The following is a 19,565-nucleotide window of genomic DNA, read 5'->3' on the forward strand; positions in this document are numbered from 1 at the left end:
AAAACTTGGCAGGCAGACAGATGGATATATGTAGTACTGTGTTCACATCTAGGGCTAATTCCCAGGCTCCAGACTTTGGTGTTATAAAAATTAAAATCATGTGAAAGAGTAGGTAATGAAAGTTTCCTTTCTCTAAAACCAGAACGGCTGCTGTCTTGTTCAACTCCAGGGGACACCATTACCATTCGACTTTCAGTGTGTGCACTTGCATAGTGCACAAGCTTTACAACCGTATCCAGCAGCCCAGATACAATATTTCAATTGCAGTTCTATTCCTCACAGATAACAATTGTTTCACATGTTTTGTATCATTTCAGTTGTTCTACACCTATCAAACATCTGTGCGTATGTGTCTTTAACAAATGGGATTATGTAATATACAATATTCTGCATCTTGATTTCTTAGTACTCTTGGAAACCATTTCCATTCAGAACATCGGAATCTACCCCTTTACATTTTTACTGTATTATTGTTAACCTCAGCGTAATCTCCACTATATGTGCATGCTATACTTCAGTCACTATCTTCTATAGATGAAATTCAGGTTGTTTCCATTTTTCAAACACTAAACATTCTCATAGATACATATTTGGACACTTGTAGGTAAATTTGTGGGACAAATTCTTAGAAGTTGAATTTATGAGTCAAACAGAAAGTATATGTATTTCACATTGTGACAGGAATTACCAAGTTTCCTCCAACCACTGAGTTGAGTCTTGTTAGAAGAGTAAGAGTGGTGAAGGGAAGACATGGACAGAGGGACCAGCATGATTAGAGGTTTGATAAAATGCAGCCTGAGATTCCTAACAAAACAACCTGAATTCTGCTAAAATTTTGGCAAGAACAAACATCTAATTTACAGTAAAGCTTGGGTGGAAGAATGGTAAAACCATTGATGCTTTATGAGATAATGCTCCCAAGAAACCAGCGGTTTACAAAAGGATAACTCATTTCATTTTATTTTTTAAAGATTTATTTATTTATTTGAAAGGCAGAGTTACAGAGAGGCAGAGGCAGAGAGAGAGATCTTCCATCCGCTAGTTCACTCCCCAAGCAGCTGCAACAGCTGGAGCTGGGCTAATCCGAAGCCAGGAGCCTGGAGCTTCCTCCAGGTCTCCCACCTGGGAGCAGGAGCCTAAGGACTTGGGCCATCTTCTACTGCTTTACCAGGCCATAGCAGAGAGCTAGATCAGAAGTGAAGCAGCCAGGATTCAAACTGGTGCCCATATGGGATACCGGCACTGCAGATGGTGGCTTTACCCACTACACCACAGTGCCAGCCCCAGGATAACCCATTTTAAGAAAGGCTAAGACAGCATTGAAAATGAAGCTGGAAGTGGCAGGCAATCCACATCAATTTGTGAGGAAAAAAATTCATCTTGTTCATGCCCTAATGGAAGAGGACCAATGATTAACAAAAGAAACAATAGTCATACCATATATAGCTCTACTGATTCAGTGTATACAATTCTGGCTGAAAAATTAAAGTGGAGTAAACTTTCTGGTGCTGAAAGTATTGTACCCAGATTAACATCAGAGCTTTTACATATTTTTTAATTTATTATTATTATTTTTAATTTGAAAGCTGGAGAGACAGAGAGAGACACAGAGCAGTTTTCATCTACTGGTTCAATACCTCAAGTACAACAACCAGGAGCCTGGAGCTCAATCTTGGTCTTCCTCATGGAGGGTAGGGATCCAACTGTTTGAGCCATCTTCTGCTGCCTCCCAGGGTGCACATTAGCAGGAAGCTTGGAAGCTGAACCGGGAGTTTAAGCGAGGCACTCTGATATGCTGTGCAGGCATCCCAAGCTGCATCTTACTCACCGTGCCAAATGCAAACCCCTAGACCAGAGCTCTCAGTGGGAATTTTATACAAGTAGGATCAAGATACTGAAGACTTTATTCAAAGAATTATAGGAAGACATGAGATATGTCTTCAGGATCATACTGGTAAATGGCTCCAAAGGTGGAAATGGTCAAGCTCAAGGAAAAGCAGACTGATCAAGAGCAAAATGATGGCATCAGTGATTTGGGATGCCGAAGGCATTTTGCTTCTTGATTTTCTGATGAGCCAGAGAACAGTAACATGTGCCTATAATGAGAGTGTTTTGATAAAATTAATCAAAGCTTTAGCAGAAACATTCCTATTTCAAAACTTCACTAGAGAGCCCTTCTCCACCATAGCAATGCTCCTGCTCATTCCTCTCACTGGACAAGGACAGGAGTCTCAACGGGACATCATTCGAGATCCACCTTACAGTCCCGATTTGGCTCCTGATGCCTTCTTTTGTTTCCCAATCTTACAGATATTTAAAAGGCACCCATATTTCTTCAGAGTAAAAGAGTGCATTGCTGTGATTACATTTCAGGACCCTCAGTTCTTCAGGGATGGGTCACATGAGTGGTAACATCACTTCCGAAAATGTCTTGAACTTGATGGAGTTTATGCTGGGGAATAAAGCTTATGTTTTTAATTTTATTCTTTAATTACATTTCCCACAAACTTTTTTTAAATAAAAGATTTACTTATTTATTTGAAAGGCAAATTTATAGAGAGGCAGAGGCAGAGAGAGCAGAGAGGACTTCCATCCTCTGGTTCACTCTCCAGATGGCTGCAACAGCCAGAGCTGAGCCAATCTGAAGCCAGGAGCCAAAAGCTTCCTCTGGGTCTCTCATGTGGGTGCAGGGGCCCAAGGACTTGAGCCATCCCCTACTACTTTCCCAGGCCACAGCAGAGAGCTGGATCGGAAGTGGAGCAGCCGGGACTGGAACTGGCTCCCATATGAGATGACAGCACCACAGATGGTGGCTTTACCCACTATGCCACAGTGCTGGCCCCACCCTCATAAACTTTTTGAAGTTCCCTAATGCTATGTGAGTGGACTGTAAAGTACAAATGGTTGCATGGGCGTGACAAGGCCAACCTCTGTGAGGCAATGGCCAAGTTGCTCTGGGTGTTGTGAGCTGGTTTAAATCACAGAGGTTGCCGAACTATGACTTGTTGGCCAAATCTGGGTGACTGCCTGTTTTTAAAGCTGAATTTTGTTGAAACATGGCTACACCCACCTGTCTACTTACTGCCTGTTGCTGCTGTTGCAGGGGCACAACTGAGTGGCTGCAACAGAACCCATACAGACATGAGACCTGCAAAATTTGCTTCCTGGCCCTTTACAGAAGTTTGCTGATATAAGAAGTTATTTTAGCTTGAAGACAGTAGCAGACCTTGGAGGATTCAAAGAGAAAAGGGACATGGTTTGGCATTTTGAAAAGATCACTCTGTCACTGTGCAGAGAGAACTGAGGTGGAGGAAAGGCTGAAAGCCCAAGGAAGAGGCTGGTGCGGTGACCCAGGTAACAGTACGGGGTCTGGAATAAGACACAGTGGGAATATGGAAAAGGGGGTAGGTTTGATAGCTACTTAGAGAGCTTGGACAGTGGCTGAGTACGTGGGAAAGGCAGAGAAATCAGGATATTTGGAAAGGTGCTGTATGTGGGGCTGGCATGTGGTAACAGGTGATTGAGGAACGTTAGGCCTTCCATCGCTGCTCTGGTCTATGGTCCTTGGTTTGAAGGACAACCTGTTTTAATCCTCAAGCTGGCAACAGGAAAAAGAGACGTGGAGATATTGTCTGAGACTGTGTTTGCTTTTATCTTCTCTTATAGCACTAATTTGACTTTGATTTCATAGCTAACCCATCTCCTTCCCCTTCTGCCCATTTAAAAGTTTGTCATCTAGAGGACTCAAGTGGTCCATGAGGTGGTGGGGAACTTAGGCTTATGGGCCAGATCAGGCTGTTGACTTGTGTTTACCCAGCTTCATATTGATAATTTCTTGGTCACTTCCCACTCTCTGAGTTGTCAGGGGTATCCTGTTCAATCAGAGGGGTGAAGGATAAAGAGGTAGAAACAATGGTTCGCTAGAGTTTAGGATAGTGACAGCACATCTTATAGGGGCATTGAAATCAGTCTTCCTGGAGGTCAGTGACCCTGTCAAAGCATCATTCTTGTCTTGGTCATAAAGAATGTGTTCCAATGGCAACACAAGGTAGGCCATGGTTGCTCAGACAAAGGCAGAAAGTAAAGAACAAGTTTAGTTCAAGAGGCCTATTGTGGTAACTGCTCAGGCTTTTAGAATAGAGCAGTCTGGTACATGCACTGGAAAGTTTAAGACTGACATGTCTACAGTGGAGCAAAGGAGAGAGGAGGAGGCACAGAAAACAGAGAGAATAAGGAGAAATTGGTTAAAAATGAAGGTGGAAAAGAGGAAATGGAGCTAGTTCCTATGCATAAGGGTGCAGGTGAGCTATTGGCTGTGCCAGGAACACCACACCCATGCCTCATTGTGCCTTGTAGTAACTCTGAGGTGCAGATAGTGTAGTTATCACTTCTGCAGGTGGAAACCGAGGCACAGGAAACTTGAGCGAATTGTGCAAAATTCCCTAGAGAACAAGTGGAAGAAGTGGGGTTGAACCCAGGACTAACTGGTTTCCAAACCTGGGCTCTTCCACACTTTACAAGGCTGAGAGTGGGTATTGGGTAGACCAGGGCAAAGGCAAGAGAAGTTCAGGAAAGCAACAGGGCTGGAGGAAGCTCACAAAATCCATGGTGCTTGCCAAGCTCAGCCACTCATGCCTGAGCAGCTGGCTGATTTTTCATAAAATAAAAGAAGTCCCTGAATTGAGAAATATGTGTGTCTGCTAGATTGGATTGTGCAGTGAACAGTAGCCAGAGCGAGCAGCAATCCATCACGGCCTGGCGTGGGCGGGTGCTGCCAGCCGGAGCCCTGGTGGAACTGTCATGAAGGTGACCTTGGGGAAAAAGCCAGGGTCCAATTTCCAGCTGCCTTCTGGGAGTCTGGGCATAGGGTGGAGGGGAGTGGGGTGACAAGTTCCCTCCTCCCTGCTGGTGAGTCGTTTTCTTTCCAGCTTTTCAGATTCTGCACCAATGCTGGCACTGGCAGCAGCTGCCGGGTAACAGGAGCTGAGGATGGGTTAAGCCTGGAGAGAAGGGTTGAGCCAGCAGGACCCAAAATCTTGGACTCAGTTTCTTGCTCCTTGTGACTCCAGACTCAACTGTTGTCCAGGAGTGGAGTCAATCCAACAGAAACAGGCCTTGGAGGTGATCCCCTCATCCAGGGAAGGCCAGTGGTTTAAGGGGTTGGGCCTTAGTCAGTCAGATCTGAATTCAAGTGCTGTCTTGGGTAGTCTATTTACTATCTGTGTGACTTGGGGAAGTTATTTAAACTCTGAGCCTCAGTTTCTTCATCTGTGATATGGAAACTCTTAGTGTATTTAGGTGAAATACATGAGATAGTGTAGGTAAAATCAGTAGTTAAATGCCTGATGCACAGTAGGTACTTTGATAAAATGGTAGACATTATAACTGTATCTTTTTTTCTTTGGGGTTACCCTCTTGGATGTGAATTACTTTGTCTATTTCACAGAGAAACAAATACGCTCCTCTCTGTACTTTTTTGGGTTTGGAAGAGATAGAGAACAAAAGGTTTGTTTTCTAAAATTCAGATGTTGACATTGATGGTGCCCTATAACACTGTTGGGCTTTTTGAGCTCCTGAGTTCCTGGCTATCTCAGACTAGATGTTCTCTGTGTTCCAGGTACAGCATTAAGCTCCTTGAAAGCATTCTCCTTGGCTAGGGTATCACTAACTGCTTTAACACGCAGACCCATAACAGGTTAGCCACTACGAGAGGTCAGTTTTTTCTCTGGTAAAGTCCAGAATGGGGATTTGCACTGATGGGCTGGTCTCCACGTGGTGAGTCAGATTCAGGCTCCCTACAAATTGTGTCTGTATCAGGTTCAACATGTGCTCCAGAGGCCTGCTTGCAAGGAGAAGAGCATAGACCTGTTCATGATGGTCAGGAAGAGGCTTGTGTCACTATGCTCACATCTCCTTGGCTACGAGTCAGTCTTAAACTCCTCCTAATGTCGGGAGGTGGAGAAGTGTAGCCTAGGTAGGAGCCAGGGGAAGAGCTAGCCAGTCTTTACCACACATCATCATTCCATTTTATTTTCACAGCAATTGAGAGAAAGAGGGAGGAGAGGAGTGAGTGTTCCTTCTGTCCTAGCCAGCACCTGGCACTGAGTTCCTTTTCAACCTTCCACAATCAACCTGGCCCTTCAAACCTGCTAATCTCAATTTATCACCTCCCCCCAGTCCAAGTTCCGTTATTCTAATTGTTCTCTGTAGGGTGTCGGATATTTGTGTAGGAGTCAACAAGTCTGTAAAGGATTTTCTGTAGTTTGTTTTGCAGCAGATGGTGAGGGCTGCCTACAATAGGTAACACGTCTTGAGTGCTGATAACATGCCTAGACATTTCCAGGCGTTTTACACATACTGACTAATTTAATCTTCACAACCGTTTATGAGAGGTTCAGTAAGTATCCCATTTTACATATGAGAAAACTGAGACACAGAGAGGTTAAATAACTTTCCCAAGTTCACCCAGCTGTGGAGCCAGAATTGGAATCCAGCTGGTCTGGATCCACAGTCTGTGCTGTGGACACTGCTGTTATGGAGCAGCATTGGGGGTCAGGCTTGTCAAAGGCACCATGTGGATTTACTACAAACCTACGAGAAGGAGACTCTGGTCATTACAAATGGGGAGGTCAAGCCTCAGAGTGTTAAAACACCTGTCCAAGGTCACACATCTAGTAAGCAACAGGCCTGAATGATACCAAAGCCTAACCTCATAACTACTACTCCCTAGGAACAATGAGGAGATGGGATCATAACTGCATTTATGTTTTTCACCAGGAAGTACATAGACTTTCTTTTTTCTTTTTTTAGATCTATTTATTTGTTTGAAAGTCAGAGTTAAAGGGAGAGACAGACAGAAATCTTCCATCTGCTGGCCTACTTCCCAGATGGTCAAAACCAGGAGCCAGGAAGTTCATCTATGTCTCCCATTTGGGCGGCAGGGGCCCAAACACTTGGAGCATCTTCTGCTGCTTTTCCCAGGCCATTAGCAGGGAGCTGGATTGGTAGTAGAGCAGCTGGGACTCGAACCAGTATCCATATGGGATGCTGGCATTGCAAGTGGCAACTTTACCTACTATGTCACCATGCCAGCCTCCAGATTTTCTTTTTTTAAAAATTTATTTATTATTTATGTGAAGCACAGAATGAGAGAGAGAGAGAGAGAGAGAGAGAGAGAGAAACTAATAAAGAAAGAGAATCCATTTACTCGTTCACTTTCCAAATGGCTACAACAGCCAGAGCTGGGCCAGATTGAGCCTGGAGCCAGGAACTCCATCCAGATCTCCTATGTGGATGGAATGGACCCAAATACTTGTGCCATCTTCTGCTGGTTTCCCTGGCGTGTTAGCAAGGAGCTGGATTGGAACTGGTGCTCTAATACAGGAATGCAGGTGTCGCAAGCAGCAGCTTCACCTGCTGAGCCACAACACTGGCAGTACAACACTGGCCGTAGGCTTTTTTTTTTTCTAAAGGGTTAGGGGACAGGCAGTTAATATATCGTTTCTGGTGGTTTGTTTCTATTTCAGAGTGGGAGACAAGCATGTAGAGAACAGAAGGGCCTGATGGTGATAAGGAGTCCCATTCTCATTCTGTACCTAGGAACATGCCTTGTCTTACAGAAAACGTGTGCCTGCTGGCATCCAACAAATCCACGCCTGAATCTCAGCTTGGCCCTTTATCCCCTGTGACTGAGCCTTTCAGAGTCTCATTTTCTGATTTCTAAAATGGCGATCATTTTATGTAGGTGTCTGCCTGCATTGCAGACTCTCTCTGTGTGTGTATGTGTGTGTGTGTGTGTGTGTGTGTGTGTGTTTTCAGTGTCTGTCACAAATTCTGGCACATGGCTGGTGCTTAATAAATAGTTGTTCTTGTTACTGGACCAGCTAAGGGGTCAGGTAGCAGAAGATGGGCAGGGAGCAGACACCAGGCTCTGGTGAGGTAAGGAATGGCCGCTGGCCAGTGGTGATGGAGCTGAGGCTAAGGGGCAGGCACCAGCACCCTTCAGATTTCACAGTCAAGCAGCGGCAGCCTTGGGGACATCTGCCTGAGCGGTTGTTTCCTGGCTCAGCCTCAAACCGTGACCTTGTGCCTGCTTTACTGCTTGTCCCTGATGGGCTGATTGCTGCCCAAGGCCCTTGGCAAACCTGGCCAGCAGAGCCACTGTTGCAAGGCAGAGAGCAAAGGAAGCTTGAATTGGAGATGCTCCCCGCCCCCGTGCTCTTCCAAGGTCAGGGGTAGTCACAACATGGGTGCTGCCCTCTAGGGACACAGGTGGTCGATTGGACTTGGTTGTTGCAGCCAGGCCTGGCTACGTGCGTGAGGATGAAACCCAAAATCCATGCAGGGCCCCTTGGTCTTTGTGTTCCCTCGGTGCAGCTGAGTGCTCCTGCCGCCGGGCTACCGTGGCTGACTTCTTCCTCCCACCAAGGCGCTTCCCACGTCCACCCTCCAGCTTTCCCACTCCGTCTCACTGGCCTCTCCATGCCCCTCGGCTGAGGCCCTGCTGCAGCCTCTGCGCAGCCTCCCTGCCTCCCCTCTGTCCTGTTTCGCCCTGCTTTGCCCTCCTTGCCACACTGAAGCCAGACTCAGTTTTCTTGCCAATTCCAGCCCCGCCACTCAGCGTTTTGAACACTTTGGGCTTTCCTCTGCCAGCTGAAGGTAGCTCCAGACTCCCGGGCGTGGCAGAGGATCCCACCTGCACAGGCTGAGCCCTGCCTGCCTCACCTCTGTCACTTCCCATACTCCCTGCTGGTCCTGTTCCTTCTCTGTGCCCCTCATGGTCCCGTTCCTTCTCTGTGCCCCTCATGGTCCCAGTCACAGTCCCAGTCCTGGCTGCTCTCCCTGCCTCCTCTGGACCCAGGCAGACCTCCAGGCTGAGCAAGACGCCTCCTCCTCCAACAGCCCAGACTCAGCTGAGCCCAGACCTCCCTCTTCCCTGGACCCAGGAACACTTTGCACGCAGCTCTTCTGTAGCACTTGTCTCGCACGTCCTCACTGGGCAGACAACTCCTAGGGGATGAGGGCGGGGGTCTCCTTCCTTGCATACCCAGATCTAACAGCTGGGCTGTTAGGTACAACACAGTACAGCTGCACTGGTTTTCAGAATGCTGGGATATGTTTACACTGGCTGGCATGGACGTTTCATGTCAAGGGGCAGCTGCCCAAGTCCGGCATGGAAAACTGAAACAGCCTAGGGACTGGGGAAGGCCAAGGACAGCAAGGAGGTGGGGCTGAGACTTGGCCTTGGTCGCGGGGTGTTGGGGAGCCACTGAAGACCATGGAGCAGGGCAGTTGCCTGGGCATCCCGGCATAGCAAATCGCTGTTTGTCCTCCCTTCTGGGCTCCTCAGTCCTCTGGTCCAGCAAGTGCAGGGTTAATGGCCAGCACAGCAGGGGTCCCCTGATTGGCCAGTGCCTTCCCCAGGCAGGTGGTTAAATTTCTGATTTTATCCAGAGAGGGCTTTCACAGGGAAGGCCCAGCCCCTCCTCTTCCCTAGCAGGTCAGGAACAGGCCCAGTGCTTTGGAGGCCCAGAAATCTTCCCCAGGGACCCCAGGGATGAGAAGGCGAAAGCATCTCCCAGGGCTGGGCACCTGGCAAGCGCCACAGGCTTTTGATTCCAGGCCACAGGCTATAGGCTGGGGAGGGCTTGGCAGGTTAGACATGGAACAGGAACGCATGTTGGCCCCAGGCGAGGCACTGGGGCTACAGAGCTGCCCTGGGGTAGACTCTGCCCACCAGGAACTGCAGCCTTGCTCTGCGACCAGTGTGTAAGAGAGAGTGACAGAAGGGGGAGGAGGTGGCACAGGGTCAGGAGGGCTTCTCGGAGAGCACAGTAGGTAGGTTGAAACAAGTTCTGAAGGACCCACAGAGGGACCCCGCTTGACCCAGAGTTACCCCCACAGACCTCGGCCCTTGTGGAAGGTGCCAAGTCATGGCTCTGTCTCACTGCTGGGCTTTTCCGGCCAGGCTGCAGTGCCTTAATCTAGCTGCAAATGTCACTGCGGGCCCTGACCTCCAGCCAGTGGTGAGAGGCGCTGCCTCAGGTGACTGGAGGGTCTCTTCCCTCCAGACTCCCCCCCCCCCCCCGTCCTGGGACCAGGCTCCGTGTGACACAAGCTTTTGAGACCCAGGTGGTCCATGGGCCCGTCAGCACTCACAGTGAGGGCCTGGCCAAGGATGATGACATGCTGTCCCCCCAAAGCTAGCAGGGAGGTCAACTACACAAGCTTCCAGAAGTCCAGGCCTGACCAGGGTCCCCTGAAGCTGCGAGGTCTTTTCTTTCCCAAACATGCCTCATCCTCCTCTGCATCCATGTCCTCACCAGGCCGCCTCCTCTCCTCTCAGAGAAGGCTGCACGGAGGAGGTGACAGCTAGTGGGATCATGAAGGGTGATGAGGAGCTTTCCATGCAGAGGAGACAGGCATGGACGTTTCATGTTATGGGGGCAGCTGCCCAAGCCCAGCATGGGAAACTGAAGCAGCCTAGGAACTGGGGAAGGCCAAGGACAGCAAGGAGGTGGGGCTGAGACTCGGCCTCGGTCGCTGAAGCCACTGAAGACCGCGGAGCAGCGCAGTTGCCTGGGCATCCCGGCATGTCAGAGATGCCAGGAGGGTGGGCGCCCAGGGAGGGACTGCTGGCAGAACAGCCCAGAGGGAGACTGTAGCATCATCCTGTGATGATGGCCTGAATTAAAGTGGAGACAGAGAAGGGGCAGATAAGAATGTGTTGGGGGACTTGAGACTGTTGACTGAGGGGAGCAGTCAAGGCTGACCCTCGGGTCCCTGGCTTGGGCGGCTGTGAGATGGGTCCCCAGGAGGAGGGCACATTTGGGCAGAAGGTGGTGAACTCTGGCTCTGGTGGGACCTGGGTGGAGACATTGCCTGAATTGCCACCAATACGGGTGAGCCCGAGAGCCAGCTCTGATCTAGAGCTAGAGATCCAAGAGGCCTCGCAGGAGGAAGAACCTGAAGCAGGGAGGGGGTGAAATCCCCCAGGGAGAGTGGCTGGGTGACACCGGGAAGAGGGTCAGGATCTCAGGAGAGACCCGCAGCTCAGGGAAGGCTATGGAGACGTCATCTTTAAACCCCAGGGCGTAATTCATTCCCCCACAACCTGAGCACCTTCCGTGAGCCAGGCTCTGTCCTTCCTGCCATGAGTGCACATTCTAGTGCCAGGAGGCAATGAGCAAAAGTGAACCTTGCCCATGGTGGGAGGTGCTCTGGAAGCTCATTAAGCATGGTGGAGGGGTGGGGAGTGGGAGGAGGGCCAGGTGGGGGCTACAAGTGTAAGTGCAGGAGGTCGCCCTGAAGAGGTGAGCAAGAAGGGTACCTGGGGAAAGAAGAAGAAAGGGCAGGTGCAAAGGCCCTGAGGTAAGAATGTATCTGGCATGTTGCAGGAATAGTTGGGAAGCTTTGTGGCTGCCACTGAAAAATTTATTGTACTTGCATAATTATTACATCGCTTTTGGCATCTGCCCCTGCTCTGTGCTGCTCTCTATGGGAGTGACCTTGGACAAGCTCTTTATTCTCTCTGCCTCAGTTTCCTCATCAATAAAAGGGGATAATGATAGTATCTATTTGTTAGTAGGGCTAAATGAGTTAGCATGTGTAAAACACCTAGCACAATGCCTGGCACAGAGTAAGTGCTTTCTGTTACTATTATCATTATCATTACCACCATCATTATTGTTTTTATCACCATCTGCTCCTGTCTAGGCCATGAGTCCTTTGAGGACAATGGCCATGTGTTGTTCTTTCCTGCAGCCGAGGGCCAGCTCAGTGTGGACTCAGTAAGGAGGGGTTGGGACTGGGATCCTGGTCCAGTGGTTTAAGCCCCGCCTGTGATGCTGGCATCCCATATCTGAGTACTGATTTGAGTCCCGGTTGCTCTGCTTCCAATCCAGCATTCCTGTTAATGTGCCTGGGAAGGCAGCAGAGCATAACCCAGGTAACTGGACCTCTGCCATCCATGTGGGAGACCAGGATGGAGCTCCTGGCTGCTGACTTTAGCCTCACCCAGCCTTGCTGTTGTGGCCATCTGGGAGGTAAACCAATGGATGGAAGAACTCTCTCTCTGCTGGTCTGCTTTCAAATTAAATTAATAATGAATAATAAATAAATTGGAATGAGGATCTTTTGGGTAGAACAAATTAAAGAATAAATGGCCGGCCAGCGCCGCGGCTCACTAGGCTAATCCTCCGCCTTGCGGCGCCGGCACCCCGGGTTCTAGTCCCAGTCAAGGCACGGCATTCTGTCCCGGTTGCCCCTCTTCCAGGCCAGCTCTCTGCTGTGGCCCGGGAGTGCAGTGGAGGATGGCCCAAGTGCTTGGGCCTTGCACCCCATGGGGAGAGGAGAAGCACCTGGCTCCAGCCGCGGCGGCCATTGGAGGGTGAACCAACGGCAAAGGAAGACCTTTCTCTCTGTCTCTCTCTCTCACTGTCCACTCTGCCTGTCAAAAAAAAAAAAAAAAAAAAGAATAAATGGCAAGGCGTGGAAGGTAACCAGGACCCTGGTTGCCCCACATATGGCAGCTCTGACCACATGCCAGCCACCAGAGCTGGCCAGAGCCCGGGCTGGCTCGGAGCGGGCTCATCCATGTCCACGTGTGTGGGGACTGCGGGCCTGACAATCTATTTGTTGTTAGGGTAATGAATACACAAGTTGCTTGTCAGCACAAGGACTGGCACGAGCTCCTTGGAAGATAAATGCTGCCTCTGAAATAGACAAATATTTACCATCCTCCAGACAAAGTTGTCAGCCCTGCTAAAGGCCTCCGGGGCTTAGAATTAAAGTGAACATTAAGTTTTTTTTCCATAGTGGAAATATAGCAGCACACTTGTTCATAGCAAAGAATGTGAATTGCCTGTCCTTGAGTACCTACTATGTGCTGAGGCTTTCCCAGAAGCTCACCATAACCCTTTGGGGTGCCATTTTACAGATGAGGAGACTGAGACTTGAGTGAGGTGACTTGTTAAAGGTCACACAGTGCTGGGATTTGATCCTGGCTCCCAGCCCAGACTCTGGGTCGGAGCTTCTTGTAGCCAGTGTGCTGGGATCCTTAGCTTGGTGGGAGGGGCGAGAGGTAGGAAGACAAGCTCCTCTCCCCTGAATTCCCGGAGGTGGCTGTTACTTCCTGTGCTGAGGGACTGTGCACCCAAGATGGTCCCAAGAGACAGGAGGAAGATGTTTGAATTGAAAGACTGTTAAATCAGGACTTGGAGAGGTCCGAGTTCCTTCTTTGGTGTCAGCTGTTACCTTTCAGATCTGTCCGGAGTATCAGGGTGTTCATGCCACTCTCTCTTGCCCCTGGCCTGGGACAGCTTTCAGCCAATGGGGATGCCGAATAGGTAGCCTGCTCCCCCACCCCTCCAGTGGGACAAGTTTGAAGCAGGGGCTTCACGTCTCCCTCAGAGTTACGTTCTGGTTACTCAAAAAAAAAAAAAATACCTCTTTTCGGTCTCCCTACCCCTGCCCTGTCACTTTGCTGGTCAAACAAATCAATCTTTTTAAAAAATGCCTCCCTGTCTCACTCCCTTCCCTGTCTCACTGCCCCATGTCTCTTTTGGGATTAACTGGGATCGTCTTCCATATACGCTACTTGCCTTCAAACCTGTGTTTTGGAATTTGCTTCTGGGGAAACCCAAACTCAGCCAGTTTCTAATATGTGTCAGAGCCGTGCTGGGGAGTGATTGGGTGGGCGAGGCCGGGGTGTGGATGTGGGGGTTAGGCTTCTGGCAGAGGGAGCAGCGTCTGCAGAGGCCCGGAGATGTGAGCCAACCATGCGTGGCGAAGCGGGAGGAGAGCGCTCAGGCAGAGGCCCAGGGCAGCACACCATGACACGGGGAGGCCAGACGAAGGCTCTGCCCAGACAGTCAGCCCAGGTTAAACCTTGGGGACGTCTCAGCAAAGGTCAGTGTCCATCTGCGTTTCTGCCCCCAGAGGTGTCCATCAGCTTGAAAGTGGTTGAGATGAGTTCAGCGTCGTTAGAACAGCCCCGTGCTTGCTGATGAACGCCACTGCAGCGCCGGGAGCAGTGGACTCATCTGAACACCCTCTGGGCCCGGCCTTGGGAGGAAGCTCGACTCAGTCCCTGCCCGCGGGACAGGATCTGGGCCTGGCCTCCTCCTTTCCTTGAACAAACCTTTCCTTTCCTCATGTCCATCTTCCAGGAACTGCCCCCCCAAGCCCCTCCCTCCTACTCTCCTCGTGCCTCTGCAGTTCTTTCTGGATCCTCGTTCTCTGTGTTATGCAGCCCAGCAAATAGCCCCCGAGCTGGCACTAAGCAGGAGTCCACGGTAGGCACTGGGGACCCGGAGATGCCTGGGATGCTGGTCTGTGCCCCAGAGAATCTCTCCCCCTGTGCACAAGGAGACAGCGGAGCACTGACAGCGGCTGTGTGGTTAGGAACATGTCACAGTGGACAGCCAGCTGGAGGGCCTAATCAAACCTAGGCCAGAGGTCGTGGAAAGCACCTCAGAGCTAATGCCTCCAAGCAGGGGTTGGAAGTGTGCAGGAGACCTGGCCCTGCTCTTCCTGAATCATGGGTGTGCCACCTTAAGAGAATGAGCCTCACACAGGGTCCAGCCTCTTCCCCTCGCTCAGACTTCAGGCTCCATGCTGGCACAGCCCAAGCTGGTGGGAGGCAGGAAGAACTTGAGAACCTCAACCTGGATGAGTGCTGCCCACCTCCTTTGCTTTTGAAGTCCTAAGCTAAGTTCCCCTTCCAACTTTGTGACTCCTGGGCCTTTAACTTCTGCACACACAGAGACCTTCATGCTTCAACTGTCTGGCACCTCAAGTGGAGCATCTACCTTAAATCACCAAGCTGCATGGAGATAGTTTTGCTTTAGGCCAAAGCCAGGAGCCCAGAACTCCATCTGAGTCTACCACTTAGGTGTCAGGGGCCCAAATGCTTGAGCCATCGTTTGCTGCTTTCTCAGGCACATTAGCATGGAGCTGGATTGGAAGTGAAAGAGCTGGGGCTTCAATTGTTGCCCATATGGGATGCTGGCATTGCAGGTGGTGGTTTAAGCCACTGTGCTACAACATTGCCCCTGTCCCATGCTTTTGGAACTCTTCCCAGAATTCCAAGGTGAATATGCAGATTAGATTTTCATGGTGATGCCCACCAGGCATAAGTGTAAAGGTTGGGCACACAGGCCTTACACTTAGGCCCTGCCTTGAAAGCACAGCTGCTGCTGCTCCTTTGCTGTGTGATCTTGGGCACATTACTAAGCTCTCTGAGCTTCACGAGACATAAGGACCTGCCTGACAACAGTAAGAAACAGCTTACATAAAAGGGTAAGCTTGGTGCCTCTCAGAAGGGCAGGAGGAAAAGCTGGCCTCAGGCTTTCCAGCAATACCCAAAAGGCTGTCTGCTCCAGCCTGGAACCATCCCTGTGAGCGGGCATCCCGCCTCACCTGCTTTGTTTCTCCGCTGTCTTTATCCTCCAGGCTGTGAGGTGCTTGATGGACTCCAGGTGTATTACCTCATCTGTTTGATATTTAGAATATGAGATGGACGCAGAGAGTAGAATGGAGGTCTTAGGGTCACAGAGCCGGGCAGTGTCTGAGCGGGTCCTGGGCCTTGGGCCTGGCTGGGTCAGAGTCTGGGGGCTGCAGCAACATGCTGATAGAACATTCGAAAACTGCTGAATGTGTCAGTGAGCCAACCTGTTTCCAACCTCGGCTTCCCTCTTCTTACACTCACAATTCATGATAATTCAGAATTTGTGAGGGGGCCTGAAGTTTACTCTTGTGTTTTCCACGAGAAGTCGTAGCAAAGACAGTCATTTCCGAAGAAATTTCCAGGGGGATGTCTAATGGATATTAAATGCATTAGCACAATGTGCCTGCAGTGCAGATTAATATCCATTCATACAAGTGAGATATTCCAAGCATGGCTTTGATAGGCAGCAGAACACGTTTCCCTGCTTTCATCCTGTAATTCACTTTTCTATTTGTCAAACAGAGTCTTCATGCCCCTCCCTTACAGCCACACTAATTCTGGTTGTTACTTGTCCAATGCCCCTGGCCGCTGTTCGTGTTGACTATGAGGGCAAACAGTGAAGGGGTAGAGTGCTGGCGTCCAGTCCTCGGCTGCCTCTCAACTTCTTTGTGTCCTGGGACAAGCTTCTTAAGCGCTGAGCATTTTAGTGGCACCCAGGTCCCATTTCACTGCTGTTGTAGCCCCAGGTTCCCTTCCTATTCTGCCACACACCCCTCATGCCCTCCAGTCAAACAGGCTTATTTCCCATTCCAGGAGCATGCCTGCGCTCTCCTTCACTCGCCAGGAAAGCTTCTCCTTCCTTCGCCATTAAAATCCCATGCATCTTTCAATTCTCAGGTGGTGTCTTTTCTGGAGAGCTTCCCTCCCCTTTAGCTGTGAGCCTCTCCCAGCGATGTCTTTGGGGCTTTTAATCACATTCTGCCTGGCATTAGAATTCTTATTGACATTTCTTTTTCCCATCACCAGACTGTTAACCCTTTGAAGGCAGAGGCAATGCCACCTTCATCCACAGAAATTCAGTGTTGACTCGGGGCATACAGCCAGCAGGAGAGGAGTTGGAGTTTGTAGCCAAAGGTTAGGGCGGCAGAACCCCTGTGTGATGGTTAATTTTGTATGCCATCTTGGCTGGGTTAAGAGAGACCCAGAGAAAATACTATTTCTGGCTGTGTCGTGAGTGTGTTTTTAGAGGAGACTGCATTTGGAGCAGCAGACTGAGTGAAGAAGATCTGCTTTCACCAATATGTGTGTGGGGTGGGGTGGGGGGACATCATCCAACCCACTGAGGGCCTGCATAGAACAAAAAGGTGGAGGAAGGCAAGGTCACCCTCTCTGCTTGAGCAGGGACCCTCATCTTCTCCTATCCTTGGACTTCAGAATTCTTGGGTCTCAGACTTTTGAACTCTGCCTGAATCTCACCTCTGGTGCTCCTGGTTCTCCAGCTTGTGGATGGCAGATCATGGGGGCTTCCTGGCCTTCATAATAGCATGAGCCAATTCCCACACCAAATCCCTTGTTATCTGTGTCTATGTCTATGTCTATGTCTATGTCTATGTCTATGTCTATGTCTATGTCTATCTCTATCTATAGCCTTTCCCTCACTCCCTAATTGGTTCTTTTCCTCTGGAAAACCCTGGCTAGTGCATCTTATTTCTGCATCACCAAGGATGTATGAAGGCATCTCAGTTTCCCTGGCTTTCAAATTAGTAAAATATTCTGTGTTTTGTGTTACCTGCAAGAGTGAGTCATAAACTGATGTTCTCTCATTCTCAGGGAAGTATTGGATGGTTTGTTTCTTGAGTGAACAGGTTGGAATCTGAGCAGGAACTCAGTAGCAGATCTGTTTCAGGTCTTCACCCTGGAGTTCAGTGCTAGACCTTAGGGATGTCAAGTCCTGAGACTGACCATTCCTATTTCCTGGGATTTAGGGTTGAATAGGATTGTGAGCTGCTTCCTGTCAGCATTCTTACCCCTTGACATTCACTCTCCTAATCTTATCACTATCCAGTGTCTAGTCAAGAAATATTGAATTCTGAAGTCCTGGCACTGTCAGGAGTTAACTCTGGGACTTCACAGGGGTTTCAGCCCTCCTGTTGTTGTCCCAGCACTGGACATGACCAGGACTGCTCTGGACACATTGCCTGCCTTCCTGCCAAGTCATGAGGGAGCTGCTTGTGCCAGGATCTGGGAGCGCAATCGTGAGTAAAACACAGACACAATTCCTAACCTCATGGAGTTCTCAGTCTAGTTGGGGAGCAGGTATTAATAAAACAGTCACATAAATGAATGTATAATTACATCCTGAGATAAGTGCTTGGAAGGAAGAAGCATAGCCCTAGGAAAGCAAGTATAATGAGAACTGAAAAATGGGTTTAGCAGCAGGAGGTCACTGTTGAGAGTTGTTTAGTCAGATAAGTGGGTCTAGAAGCCGTGTGGGAATGGGCTGAGGAGCAAGTTGGAGGTGAGCAAGTGGAGGTGGCCAGTGCAGATATCTCATGCCAGTGACACTGAAAGGGCTGTCAGGGAACTTCAAGGTCTTTAATGGAAAGCTCTTTAACAAAAAACTGTAAAGAGATACATAGGCATCATCTTTTGTAATGTTCAGAAAACTCTGATGACATAGGAGGGTCACCTTTTATCTCCATTTGAGAGATGAGATGAATGGAAATCCATAAATGTTTTGTGCCTTGAGTAGAGCTTTTCCCATCACAGCAAGGACTGGAACCCAATCCCTAGAATCCATGACCTCCCTGTGCTATCCAAAGACAGGCGTTTACACAGTATCTAAATAAATGAGGGCTATTTTCATCACACTCAAGATTTCATCATCACTCCTTTGTTTTAGCTCCCTCAGTGCTGAAAGATTCAGGACCATGACCAGCACCCAAAAGCCTTCTATAAACACTGAGGGACGCTTACTGTCTCAGCCAAGGAGATCCGCACTGCTTTTGTAAGTTGCTTTTCTAAACAAACATCAACTGAGCCTCTACCAGGTATCGGGCACTCTGAGTGCAGGGACACAGAACTGGCACGCTGCCATGGAGCCCGCAGTGTAGGGTGGGAAGACATGAACACAGTAAGAGATGTGCACAGCGGTTGTAGGATTTTAAAAGAGAGTGGGAGTCTAAGAAAGCTTCCCGGAGGGGGCCCGACCTGAGACAATCATTGCTTATTTCCTCAGAAAGCAAATGGCCATGAGGAGCCACTGAAAAGTTTTAAGCAGGGGACGTGACAAGGTCACACGTGTGAGGTGCAGCTTGAGAACAGGGTGTGAGAGGAGAGGCAGGGATGACTCAGGAGACTGAAGAAGCAGCAGCAGTCTCCCCAAGCACGTCCTACAAGGCATATCCAGGTTTTAATCTTGCTTGCCAGAGCGGGTGGCAGCATTCTGGGTTTTACACATTGCCTTTTGGTGTAGGGAAGCCTCACTTTCTTGACCAGAGGATGGGGACAGGAGGAAAACAAACTGCAGGGAGCGAGGAGGCTTTGATTTGTTGCACAGTCACTGTGCCACAGCACCATTCTAGGTGTACCCCCACGTTCTCATCCAATTCTCTCTCAATCCAGTGAAGTGGTGAGGTCCCCAGTTTTCACAAAGAGCCTAGGATCGTAGGCATTAATTATCGACGGCTTGTGGCCAAGCACGCAAAGAAAGAGTCAGGACTGGAGACTAGATCTGCATGGCTCCAAATGCCTCAGACTCCTTCCTCATGCAACACGGCTGTGCTGGAGAATGCAGCTGACAGAGGAGCAGAACGGCCCCTGAGCCCCGCCCCTGCAGCCTTGCTCCTGGGACATGAGGGGATAATCACAGCAAGCATTCTTTCTGTAGCTCCTGGGTCCAGGAGCTTCTGAAGGCCACAGATGGACTCTGCACCTGTGATGTTGTCCCTCCTGGGCTGGGTGGGTTTTGCTTGCTCCTCGCTACCCCGCGGCAGCTCATCTTGTAGAACAGAGTTCTTCTGTGTTTAGGGATGAGAAGGTGGCAGGTTTTGTATTTGTGCAAGTTACCTGCTTTGACACCCTCGAGATGCCCTTGGCCCCCAAGTTTTGGAGACTG

This window comes from Oryctolagus cuniculus, chromosome 7, assembly GCF_051225735.1.
Source record: "Oryctolagus cuniculus isolate XC-2025 breed Fujian yellow rabbit chromosome 7, ASM5122573v1, whole genome shotgun sequence".
NCBI lineage: Eukaryota > Metazoa > Chordata > Mammalia > Lagomorpha > Leporidae > Oryctolagus > Oryctolagus cuniculus.